Source organism: Chinchilla lanigera, unplaced genomic scaffold (assembly GCF_000276665.1).
Source record: "Chinchilla lanigera isolate Chin_1 unplaced genomic scaffold, ChiLan1.0 scaffold00043, whole genome shotgun sequence".
Taxonomy (NCBI): Eukaryota; Metazoa; Chordata; class Mammalia; order Rodentia; family Chinchillidae; genus Chinchilla; species Chinchilla lanigera.
Window position 1 is genome coordinate 9,012,429 of NW_004955444.1, and position 11,705 is coordinate 9,024,133.

The following is an 11,705-nucleotide window of genomic DNA, read 5'->3' on the forward strand; positions in this document are numbered from 1 at the left end:
CAGAAGGAAATAGTATAGATAGCTAATTTAGGTAGAAATATTTTAGGCAGTCGGACAGGGCTGAGCCCTCAGGTCAGTAGAGAGGACAACTATGGTTGGAGGCATATTCACTGAAGGTCATGCTTCAAGAAAAAGAACTACTCACCTATAAATTTCCCCCAGGGATGAACAGCAATAATTGATATTCTAAGTAGGCATCAATCACCTTGCAGTGGAGGATCAAACCTTAACTCACCCCTTTTGGGAAAGTCCTGGTCTGTCCCATGTGCTTGCTACATGACTTGTTTCCCCATTTAATCAATATTACTGTAGTGACTATACTTGTTGTAATCTTATTGGTTGACCATTGTTTTGTCCCACCTCACACCCATCCTATGATTTTCCATTGGATAAATATTATTTAATTGACTCTACTTGTAATCTTATTGATTGGTTATAGTTCTGCCCCACTTTAAGCCTGCCTCACTTCATGGCTTTCCTCAATAAAACACCTTTGAGAAGCCAGGTTGGTGGGCAACCTTCTTGCCAGGGCCCTTTCTGTCCCTCTCAGACAGAAGCTTTCTTTCTCTCAAAAAATTCTTACTACTCAAAACAAAAACAAAAAAAAAAAACTATCAAGAAAATAAAGAGACAAACCAAAAAAATGGAAGTAAATATTTTCAAGTCATACATTGATAAAGGACTTGTGTCTTGAATATATAAAAGATATTTACAAGTCAGTAATAAAAATAAAACCCAATTCTAAAATGAGTGAAGTATCTGAACAAATAGAAATAAATTTTTCCCAAGAAAATATATATAAATGGTCAATAATAAGCACATGAAAAGATGTTCAACATCTTTATTTATCAAGCAAATACAAACCAAAAGCACAGTATGATACTATTTCACAATCAGTAGGGTGACTAGAACAATAAGTGCTGGTGGGTATAACAGTTAAGCTGGATTGTCAACTTGATTGGCTTGGCAGCTGTCCAAGGGATTAGTAAAGCATGTACTTGGAGGAATGACATCGGGGTTTGGTCCTCCTCTTCTGTGCCCTACTTCTCAGATGCCATGAAGTGAACAGTTTGTTCCATCCTGCCTTCCCACCATGATGTTCCTTCCTATAGCTAGCAGACCATGGACTGAAAGCCCTGAAACTGAGCCAAATTAAGCCTCTTCTCCTCTAAATTTTGGGTACTGAGTATTTTGTACAAGTAATGGGAAAGCTGACTACCATAGTGAAGATGCGGAGGAGTAAGAACCCTCGTACATTGTTGGTAGGAATATAAAGTGGTGCATCTGCTTTGAAGTCTGGCAATTCTTCAAATAAACATAGAGCTAACATTCGACCCAGCAATTCCACTGCAGAGAGAAATTAAAACATTGCTACACAGAAACTTGTACACAAACATTTAAAGAAGTAGCTTGCATAATAGCCAATCATGTCCATTAACATTCAACTAGACAAATAAAATGTGCTATATGTATAGAATGGAATATTATTCAGTCATAAAAAGAAATGAAGTACTCACACACACTACAATATAGACAAACCTTGAAAACAGGTTAAATGAAAGAAGTCCATCACAAAAGACCACATCCTATATGATTTTATTCACATAAAAACTCAGACTAGGGAAGCCTAGAGGCAGAAATGAGCAACATAAACAAGCTAAGTGGCTGTCTTAGTCACGTTCTTATCACTGGGACAGACTACCCAACATCCATAACTTAAAGGAGGAGGAGTTTTCTGGCTCACATTTTCAGTTCACGACTGGCTGGCTCCAAGGCAGAAACAGCGTGGTGCATGAGTCTGGTAGAAGAAAGCTCCTCGAGTCATGGCAGCCAGGGACCAGCAGAGAAGGGCAAAGCCAGGCAGACATGTATATCCTCCCGGATTATGTGCCTGTTACCTGCCTCTTCTGACCAGGTCCTGCCTCTTAACCACATGGTCAGCCATTGCACCTCCAGGATCCAATCCGCTTTCAGAAGTCCCACCTCTGAACCCATAAGGCTCTGAGTAGACATTCCAGATCTAAACCATAAATGAGTTGGGACTGAAATCAGGGAGAGGAGAAATGGAGTGGGGAAAGGGAAGTTATATTAGTCAGGATTTTCCAGGGAAATAGAGCCAATTAGATATAGGAAAATACTTGGGAAATTACCTTAGTGTAGAGACGCCATAGCCATGCGTGCTGTGGGTTTGTAGTGCCCTTGTGCCTCTTGGGTCCAACCTCTGCAGCATTCTTTTGCACACCAGCTTACCTCACCCCTTGGTCCTATGACCACTGCCACCACTTTCAAGGGTGTCAACCCTAATAGTAGGACTAGTTTCCAGGGTTTGCACCTTCCATGTGGCAGGTCCAATTTTTCATTAGGCTTTAATGAAACAAGAGGCCAGCCCATAGGAAAGAACAAAATGACCCTGAATATCTTTGGGACACCTAAAGAAAATCCCCCTTCTTGGGCTACATCATCATGTGCCACATCTACTGGGGGAAAGATAGATTGGGAATCATCTGGACCACAGAGTAGGAACCTGTCTGAAGCAAGCTCTGGAGACTTCTTAGGTCTGAATAGAGAAGGCAACATCCATGAAAACATAGACACAGACTTGCAAACCAGATTGGGGCAGAGCAAAGAGAAGACTGTGCCTGCTGCACCTGTGTCCAGCCTAGTAGCCTGGAAACCAGCTCCTTCCAGAAGAAATCCCCAGTAGCAAGTCCAGCCTGTTCTTGGGTTAATTTCAATTGTCCTGAAATCCTCTCACTTTGTTTTCTTCAGGCTTGTGAACAGCACAATTTATGACTGATTACATCTTTTGATTACTTTCATAAAAAAAAGAAACACATATGAGCTGCTTTTTCCCCTCTTTTCTTTTTAAAGAACAGATTTCTCTTTTTCTAAGTCCTGTGGATCTGTCAACCATAGCATGAGTGCTTTTCTAGTAGTAGATTGGAAGGAAAGCGTTGTGACACTTAATACCATGTTTCTGAGAACAGACTTGGTTCAAGGCTCTTTTGTGCTAAGGATTTTCAAAAACTGTACTTCAGTTTCCTATGATCAGACCATCAGTAGTCCACGGGCACCACTTCTGGCAGCCCCACACAGTGCGTTGTCTTCATGCAGAGTTTCAGAGCCTTTTCCTCAGTGCATCTTCCTCTGCCATATGGGACAATAAAGAGGGCCACACCTCCTGCCTGGGCGCCTTCAAAGCATAGAAAGCAGCCTTTCGTTTTTAACCTTAAGAAGTAAGCTAGGTACTAACATGGCTGGCTGATGAGCAAAGCCTGCTGCTGTGGTGCACAGCAAGGTTTCAGACATATGATCAAGCTACCAGGAATTAAAAGTGGTGAAGCAGACAAGGGACACAATCACACAAAAGTGAACCTCCCTCCAGGAACAGATCCCAAAGGGGCACTGTTCTTAATAAACAACATAATGCTGTCTGCATGATACTGGTGCCTGCACCTTGTTTGCTGAAATGAAAGACTGTACTTAAAAATCATGATCTGTTCTCAAAAGTGAACAACCTGCACATTTTAGAAGGGTAGATAGAGGCAGAGAGAGAAAGGGGAGGGAGGGAAAGAGAAAAATTAATTAGCTTATTTAATTATATTAGGGTTCTCCCAAGAAACAGAACCAGTACGGGAGGATAGAGGAGGATTCATTGTGGGAACTGGCTTACACAACTGTGAAGGCTGAGAGGTCCCCTGATAGGCCACCTGAAAGCTGGGTTGTCAGGAAGCCTGGTGGTGTAGCTCAGGTCAAGTCCAAAGGCCTGAGAACCAGAAGATCCAATGGTGTAACTCTCTATTTGAGGCCGAAGGCCTAAGAATCTGGTACAAGACCGAGAGTCTGAAGACCAAAGAAACCTAGAATTCTAATGTCCAAGGACAGAAGAAAATGAAAGGCTCCCTCCAGAACACAGCAAGCTCACTGTTCCTCTGCCATTTTGTTCTTTCTGGGCCTCCCACTGATCAGATGCTACTTTCACATGCTGGATGAAGATGGATCTTCCTTACTAAATCCACAGATTCAAATGCCAATTGCTTCTGGAAACACCCTCACAAACCAAAAATAATCTTTAAGCGGCTATCTGAATATTCCTTAATCTAGTCAAGATGACACCTAAAATTAACCATTACACTACTTATGGAGGCTCAGAAGTCCAAATATGCAGAGCCAGTAAGCTATAGATATAGAATGAGTCAATGATGCTGTTCAAGCTCATCCATTTAAATGTTGATTTCATCCAAAAATATAACCATAGAAACATCCATAATAATGTTTGACCATATACCTGGACACTATGCCATAACTAAGTCAATACATAAAGTTAACCACCATAAAATGATAGGTAGCCAGGCATGGTGGCAGATGCCTGTAATCCCAGCACATGGGAGGCTGAGGCAGGAGGATCACTATGAGTTCAAGACCACCCTGGGCTACAAAGTGAGCTCAAGGCCAGTCTGAACTGCACAGCATGACCCTGTCTCAAAAAAACAAACAAACAAAAAATGATAGTTAAAGGTACAAATTTCTTTGGGAGGTAATGAAAATGTTTCAAAGTTGTGGATATGGTTTAAGTTCCATATAAAGCATCATACACTAAATAGGTGAATTATATTCATGTAAATTCTCAGTAAATTTGTTTTTGAAAGGGATGACTAACAGAAATCTTCATATCCTTAGAGAGTTCAATAAAGTTATATTATCCACAATTTTTTAAAAGACATTTCTCATCAATTGTTCACCAGGAAAACACAAATCACTTTCTTGAGTGGTGATCAATCAATTCACCAATAGATATTAAGGCTTAATCTAGCATAGGGATGAATGCAGAGTCCTCAGAAGTACATGATGATGGATTGATTCATTGCCACAAAAGGGAAATCAGATTATTCCCTATGGAATAAAATATTCTCTATTTGCTTTTCTAAGGGTTCACAAAACATAATAATATACTGCTGGTAACAGAAACCTCTGGAAACTATGCAAAATCCTCTGAGAGACACAGAATTACAATCCCAAATCTAGATGGGCTTATAACCTGGTTAGCAAAACATACAGACAAAGTACTGTAAGTTGGACTTTTCTAGATGAGAATTTTCTAGTGGCTAGCCCTACAGCAACTGCAGCTAGGGATTTTATGATACAGGGGATAAAAAAGACAATATTCATCAAAAAATATTTAATGAAACTTTATGTATATAAGTGCATGCATGCATGCACCTGACACATTCAAGTACACCTCTACAGGGAAGTACACTTGGAATTTCAGTCTTTTTCTCATTCCATTACAAATTGTTTTTAAGAGCCTCTGTAGATTACATTTTTCATACATAAGGAATAATATTCAACACAAGCATTCCAATGAAGAACTAAGATGTTTTACACAAAAGGATTAATTCCAAATTTTTTCATAGTATTGCTGTTTTATACATGTATAATTTTATAAATGTATAATAATGAGACTAACATCAAGTTAAAAATACTGCATACTTGTGAAACAATGTCAAAAAAATTTCAAGGATAGTTATAATCTGCAAAACAATATCACATACAGTATCTCATTTTTCACAATAACCTATGAAGACAAATTTATTTCTATTGTTGTTAAATATATCATTTTTATTAAGTGTCTTATCAAGGTGAGTGTTAGTTTATACACAGATGCCTGCAAGAGCCCCATGTACTCACAGACAATTTTTCAGAAGATAAGTGAATTATAGTCTTGGTCAGAAGAGGCAGTTCATTGAAGGTGTGGCTTGGAAGGATTGGGCTCCCTCTTGTGTTCCTCCCTTCTGTCTGCTTCCTGTCTCCATGCTGTGAGCAGCTCTTTCCTGACACGCTCCTCTGACATGCCATCCTACCTTGGAGTCAGCCAACTACGAATTGAAACCTCTAAAACATGTAAACCAAAAAATATGCCTTTCCTTTTAACTGTGGGTGTTCGATATTTGTCTCAGAGATGAGAAAAGTGACTAGATTTTGGTACCAGAGCAGTAAGGGCATTGCCAGGACTGTACCTGATGATATGGTTTAGAAGCTTTCACACCTGGTTCACATGAGCAGTCTGGAAAGGGTTGGAGACACTGTAAATTGAGCTTGATGGGAAATTCTGGTGAGACTCCAGAAGACTAGACTGCAGATAGAAACACAGACAGTAAAGGCCAGGGTCAGGACAGTCCAGACTGGAACAAGAACTCCATTGGCAGTTTGGCTCCAGGTCACTGTGCTATCCTCTTGCAGAAAATACCTACACTTTGCTCATGTCCTAAGACTCTGTGGGAGACTGAGATTAAAGGCAGCAGGCTAATTAATCTGGTGGAGGAAATTTCAAGGCAGTCTAATATCGAGACTATGGAATAGGTACTGTTAGGGGTTTCAGCCAGGTGTATGTTGAGAATAAAGAGCAAATGGTACAGTTGAGTAATTTTTAAATTTTGATTTGGGCTCAAAAGGAATCTCTGATAAAGTAGGGGCCTACAAAGTTGGAGCAGAGGACAGCTTGAAAAGATCAGCATTAAAAAGAAGCCAAATACTTTGAGCCAGGACAAGAGAAAAAATGCCATGAGGAAATTTGAGGAACTTGCAAGACTCATCCTTTTCAGGCTCACAATTGCAACACTGAAAGAGTTTGCTTTCAGAAGACAACCTCAGGGAACCGTGCTCCAGAACAGTGGCTGCCTCTGTTTTCTGAGATTCAGTTAGTACTACTCAGCCATCCTGGCAATTGGAAACCTCTAAAACCATAATTCAAGAGAGCTCAGCTACTGCTCAAGCTGGCAGCAGACCTTGCTGTCATCCATGTGGTGCTGGTCTTATAGGCATGCAGAATGCAAGAGTGTAGGGTCAGGGAAGCTTCCACTCAGATTTCAGAAGGCCTGGAAGACCAGGCAGTATGCCCCTAAGAGGGCTGGGCATGATACTGTGAGAGTGAACCTGAAAATGCAATGGAGACTCCAGATAGTTGGAGGAACCAGAAGCATCTGAGGAAAACTGCAAGAAGTGAGAAACCCAGCCCAAAAGAGAAGCCACAAGGGTACACACACCAGTAATGCTGTAGGGGCCAGGCCTCCCAAGTCGTTTGGAATTCACAGTTCATCACGACTTGCCTTGGATGCTGGACACAGAGCTGAAAGATTTCATGTTTGCCCTGTTGGGTTTCTGTCTTAATTTGGTCCCATTTTTTCTATTGGCCTAGTCTTCCTTTTTGGAATAGAAATAGTTACCCTGTGCCATTGCATTTCAGTGTTTAGCTTTCTTTTGGATTTTTACAGAGGCTCACAGTTAAGAGTTTACCTTAAGTCTCAGAGGTGACTTTGGACTTTTCAACACTGCTGGTACGGTTAGGATTTTGACAACTCATAAAAATAGATGAAATGCAATTTGCATAAAGAGATGTACATGAGTCTTTTGGGGGGCCAGGAGTTGAAGGTTATAGTTTATACCTAAATGTCCCCCAAGAGCCTCATGAGATCATAGGCAAGCCCTTTGGAAGGTGTTGGGATTATAGGGGTATTATAGCCAACTAGCTGTTAGGAGGTAGATAGAGTCTGGCAGAAGAGGCAGGTCAGTATGGGCACAACCCAGAAAGTTAAATCTCCCTTCCCAGAGCCTCCCTTAAGGTTCTCTGCTTCCTGTAAGCCATGCAGTGAGCAGCTCTGCTCCACCAGGCCCCTCTGCCATGCTGTCCTGCCTCGGAGCCAGCCAACTATAGACTGAAACATGAGCCAAAATAAACCTCTCCTCTTTAAATTGAGGGGGTTGAAAATTGTGTCTCCGCAAGAAGAAAGTGACCAGGACAGTGATCCAGGTAATAATGGCAAGGCCAGGAATCAAACTCAGGTCTTTGGCTTCCAGTAAAATTTTCTACAGTGTACAGCAAAAAGTACTTGCTGGCTCAAGCCAATAATTATTGTGTGTAAAATTACCTATCAAAAGAGAGTTTTTATAGAGAGGCAATGGCAACAGTAAAATTAGCTCTCAAGTTCTATACAAAACTAGGCAAAATTAAATAACTGAATAAATAAATAACAATGATCCAGCTAATAACATTTTTTTTGTTCCTTTCTAGTCCTTTTCTACAATCAAAGTAATGTTCCTAGGAGAAAGAAATTACCTGTACTCTGTGATATTTATATTCTGCAAATTTTAAAAGTTCAATATTTTAAAGAATACTTCAGCCCCATTTTCACAAACTAAAAAGCACGTTTTAAAACAACAGATACCATTTAGTAAGTTTCCATTGTTGTTCCCATAACAATTCCATGGATCTGATACTAAGCGAAACTGTTTGTGAAACCAAAAATGATACTGTTAACCCCAAAGACTACTAGATATATATGTAAATGTTCACCTAGAAAAGTCCAAGATTGCCTGAATTATAAACATTAAATGGAGTATGTCTCTGACCCCAAATAACCTTCGCTGTATATTACAATTGGGAATGAGGCCTTAGATATCATGTAGGACATTATTTGGTGTTCTCGTGCTTTGTGGCAGTACATGGTAGCAAAAACCAGGGAGCTGGTTACACAGTACATCCAATTTGTCTGTGGCTCCATTGCCCTCTAGTGGCTATTTAGAAACTAGTTCTCAAAAGCAATAGCTTTGACATTCAGCAGTGGTTCTCAAAGTAGGATGGGGAGAACACCAACGTCAGCACATCTTAGAACTTCTTAAGATATTCAAATTTCTAGCCCTGCCTAAGACCTATTGAAAAGAAACTCTGGAAGTGATGGCCAGCAGTGTGTCTTAGTGGATCCTCTAGATGATTCTGTTGCATGACATGTTAAAGGTTGAGAAACATGAGTCTAAGGAAATTCAGTATTTATATTTGGAGTAGGTGTGAAAGATATAGGCAGATGAGTGTTTTTTACAAGAATATTTCCCATAATTACTTCTGGTTTTTTTCTAAACTTCAAAAACCCTTTTATTTGCATAAAACAATCTAGAAGAGCTTATAATTTAGTTCAAAAGATTTAAAGGTGCTACAAAGTATGGCTGAATGATACACAAAACAAGAGAATAAAATGGAAGAAAACTAATTTGATCTTGTAAGTTCATCTTAAGAAAAGCCTGGAAACTATCCAAAACATCTGACTAGAATCTAACCATTCATTTCTTGGCTACAAAATCAATGGTAAATTTTTGTTGAATGGAATGAATATTTAATTCAGGTTTGTGTAGGACATTTAATATTCAGGCTGTTTGTTAGATATATAGTTTTCTATCTATTTTCCATTAATAAATTGCTAATTGCTTTTTTGTTTGTTTTTGTCTTTTTGAAACAGGGTCTCACTATGCAGTTCAGCCTGGCCTTGAACTCACTTTGTAGCCCAGGCTGGTCTTGAACTCACAGAAATCCTCCTACCTCAGCCTCCCGAGTGCTGAGATTACAGGTGTGCACCACCATGTCTAGCCCAATAACCCCTTTACATATTTTGTTAATTAGATCATTCAGACTATCAGTGACACAACCCAGGCTTACCATAAGCTAAGGCTGAAAAATACTTTGGCAGGAATGTTTTTTAAAGTATATTGTGGTCACATAATTTAAGAATTTAAAAATCATGTATAATAAGCCAGCTCTGATACTGATGGTAACTTATTCCTTCGATGGCATGATTACACAGTAAGCCGGACATGAAGTCAAAATGTTTGATATTTCATATGTGTGAATTTCAGCAAATTACCTAAATTCTATTAGTCTTGGTTTTCCCAAGGATGGTGATGATGATGATAATCATATCTGCATGGTTTTTGTGGGCATCAAATCAGTAGGGTTAGCCCATGTAAGTATATAAATATAGCCACTTCTGTTATTCAGTATTTGTGTCATTTATTACAAAATGAAAATTGCAAACATCAGAATAAACACTACGAAAGGTCACTTGTCAGTTTCTGTAAATGCTTAAAGCAGCAGAACTCTATTCTACGCTTGTTTGGGATCTACAGCAGTATCTAGCAAAGTGCTGGGCAGAGTTAGTGCTTCACATTTGCTTACCCTTTTCAGATGTTTTGGTAGTTGACGTGTGTTGGATCCTTTGTTTACTCTTCTCAAGAGCTATACAGCAGTTGGTTTTGGAGAGCTTTTTTGTTTTGGTTTGGTTTTTGGGTTTTGTGTTTTAATTTTAATGGTGCTCTTTAAAAAAACAAACACAAAGAAAGCGAAAAGGAAAAACCTCCACAAAAACAAGCAGAACCCCATCCCCTACTGTCTCACTAATGAAGCTCTAACCGAGTCTTTTCCTGTTGTCTTGAAGACACATGAATGTCCTTCCGACATGGTGTGTCTTCTCAGGATAAGACATGTCCCCTGCCAGGGGCTGTCTGGAGCATTCAAACACGGTTGATCATAAAGAAAAGGCCTTTGGATTTATATTGTTATAAGGCTAAATGGGAGACTACTTTTTTCTATTAATAATAGACAACATTATTTTTTGAGGACTCACTCATTACAAGCTGGTGCAAGGAGAAGAGTGAAAAGTCAGTTTGATAGAAAAAGATTGTTTTTAGGAATTCAGCCTATTCCATCCATTCTATTACTTCTTGAACCTAAATTTCCTTCTTACCAAGAACTATGCTGAAAACTTAAGATGGAGTTCTTTCTCCATCTTCCATTCTGTTCCATTGACCCTCGGGTGTTTTATTGTTGCTGCTGTTGTTGTTATTTTCTTTTGTTTTCTTTTTTGCCAGTATCATAGTGTTTTTATCATGGTAGCTTTGTAATATAACTTCAAATAGGGGATTATGGTGCCTCCTGCCTTGTTTTTGTTCTCAGAATTGCTTTAATTATTCTAGGATTATTCTGGTTCCACATGCATTTTAGGATTATTTTCTCTAGTTCTGTGAGGTATGGTATTGGTATTTTGGTACTGGTATATTGGTATTGGGTTGCATTAAATCTGTATAACACTTTTAGAAGGATAGCCATTTTTACTATATTTTTACTATACTGGTTACACTTATCCAAGAACAGAGGATAGCTTTCTATTTTCTGATATCTTCTTTGATCTCCTTCTTCAGAGTACTATAGTTTTCAATGTATAGATCTTTCACTTCCTTTCTTAGATTGATTCCTAAGTATTTCATTTTTCATGATGTGAAAGGTGTTGTTTCCCTAATTTCTCTCTCAGTGAGTTTGCTATTCAGGCACAGAAATACTATTCATTTTTAAGTATTGACTTTGTATCCTGCTTTGCTGAAAATTTTGCTTATTAATTCTAGAAGTCCTTTGGTAGAGTTTTTGGGGTTTTCAATGTAGAGTATCATGTCATCCACAAATAATGATAATATAACTTCTTCTTTTCCTATCCTTATTTCTTTTCTTTCTTTCTCTTGTCTAATTGCTCTGGCTAATGTTTCCAGAAGTATATTAAACAGGAGTAGTGATAGTGGACCTCCTTGTTTTGTTCCTGATTTTAGAGTGAAAGCTTTGTTACTGACCATTTAATATGATATTGGCTGTTGGTTTGTCATAAATGGGTTTTATCAGATTGAGATAAAGACCTTCTACTCCAATTCTCTGCAGGGTTTTTACCATGAATGGGTATTGAACTTTGTCAAATGCTTTTTATGCACCTATTGAGATAATCATATGGTTTTTGTCCTTGGTTTTGTTGATGTGGTGTATTACATTTATCGATTCACATACATTGAGCCACCCCTGGATCCTGGGATGAATCCTACTTGGTCGTGGTGTATAATCT

General features: G+C 39.0%; 1 pseudogene; it reads left to right on the plus strand.

The window, feature by feature from the left end:
* The first annotated feature begins 2,266 nt into the window (after nt 1–2,266).
* On the plus strand, nt 2,267–2,704 carry LOC102028807 (annotated as a pseudogene).
* The last annotated feature ends 9,001 nt before the right edge of the window (nt 2,705–11,705 follow it).